We start from the raw sequence: 1,902 nt of genomic DNA on the forward strand, positions 1-1,902 counted from the left end.
GACCCCTTCTCCATCACGCAGCCATTACTTCTTATAATTAAACAATGTGTGTGACTAACATACAAAGTGATGTATCCCATGACGACATCTCAGTCAGGTTGTCATAGAAATAGGGTTTCGATCATACAGTATACCAAAAATTCATGAACTGAGGTGTGTAATAATGAAAATACAGCACACATGATGTATTAAGTAAAAAAAAAGCAGCATCTGCAAAATAACTGCTGCTGGAATCGATGAACCAAAGCTACTAATCAAAGAGACATTTAGAATAGAACTACAGGGTTCTATTGAACATGATATATTAAGATAATTAATATAATTTCGTCTGATTCATCATGATTTATTCTTTGAGATAATTCATTTTTAGTATTTTTATTGCATGTATGACTTCACTAAGAAATATGAGGTAACACTCTCCAAACATCCCTTTTTTTATTTTAAATTGTTCACCATTGTCAATGTCAGTGAGTTCTTGATAGATTTTAAAGTGTAAGTGTTAAAGATGTATATTGAAGAAAGCTCTGAGAAGTGCACCAGCAGAAAGATTTACAAAACTGAGAATAAGACATGATTACAAGTCAAAAACATCTATCGTTCAATACGAGTGTGTAACCCGGGTGAAAACATCACTTCTTCCCTCTCGTGCACTTTCCATGTAAATTCCTCTCGCGGTATTTACTTTACTCGCGAGTGCAGCGTCACACGCTCCCGTGACTTTGTGAGCCAATTGGGCAGCCATATAAGCCGGCAGGTAAATGCGTCGGCTGCTACGCAGGGAAGCACGGGGGAGAGTTGCTGCAGGTAGGCTTCAAAGTTATTTTTCCGCTTCATTTGCACTTAGATCGCTTTAATACTAAACGTAACAACTGTTGATTATAGGCGCCTACTACCGTGAGCCTCGGATCATCGAGATAAGGCGTCGTAGTTAAGTACGGAAAGGAATTGGTGAGTAAATTGTTGTGCTAATTTTAGCCTAGCCTGCCCCATCGAATTGAATGGGCTGGTTAGCATTGCATTTTATGCCAGTTTCTCAAATGGTTTTAACTAAATGTCATTTGGAACCACCATTGGTCAACGGTTAATGTCTTATGTAATTGATTAATGCTGTGTGGTTTAATCCTGTGGTGGGTTAGAGCCCAGGTTCACTTTAGTTGTTGTCAATGCTTTTGATTGAAATCTATGTATTTTACCTTTGTGTGTTAGCATGGGGTATTTCAATATTTATTGTCTGGATGAATATAGTGCAATATTACGGATAATTGGAATATTAATGTATACATGGGTATATTTTATATTAATATATTATGTATTGATATGGATATTGATTGAGATTATTATACTAATGCAACTAGTATTAATTATTCAGGGTTCAATTTTGTGTGCACACTGATTCGTGAACAATGGTCCTGTGTTTCATACAGGCCAGGTGTTAATTTGATGGCGAGCTACGGAGAGGCCTAAAGCCTAAGCAGAACAATATCATTCAACTCAACGCATCGGATTCGGGTTATCCAATCTGGATCCGGAGGAGATCACCTGCTCTGTCCGGGCCGGTAGGAGGCTCCTTGCAGCCGACCAAAACTCTTTGCCCAGTTTTCCCCTGCGGCTTCCATATAGCCATTCACACCCGTCACCTTGCTTCTAACACATTCACCAACTCAAACCCCCGGATTCAACTGATCGTGCCATACTGGACTTGGGGTCGTTTGGGGAATTGGAAAGTGATATGGGATTTGTGAATCACTGAATTTGAACTTTATTGCATGTTGGAACCAGATATTTTCATGTACATATTTATTACTGAATGGTCATTCAGGTTTACATTCACTACTTTTCTATTTTTTTATAAATGTTGGTGTTTTGTCTGTCTTGCTAATATATGGTACCATCAAAACCTAA

The 1,902-nt window shown here is 38.3% G+C and overlaps 1 long non-coding RNA gene across 1 annotated transcript; it reads left to right on the forward strand.

The window, feature by feature from the left end:
• Positions 1 to 896: 896 nt before the first annotated feature.
• LOC121650454 lies at positions 897 to 1,902 on the forward strand. Its single transcript, XR_006012278.1, has 2 exons — positions 897 to 948; positions 1,425 to 1,902. It is a non-coding gene; the product is annotated as an uncharacterized LOC121650454 (long non-coding RNA).

This window comes from Melanotaenia boesemani, chromosome 12, assembly GCF_017639745.1.
Source record: "Melanotaenia boesemani isolate fMelBoe1 chromosome 12, fMelBoe1.pri, whole genome shotgun sequence".
NCBI classification, from domain to species: Eukaryota; Metazoa; Chordata; class Actinopteri; order Atheriniformes; family Melanotaeniidae; genus Melanotaenia; species Melanotaenia boesemani.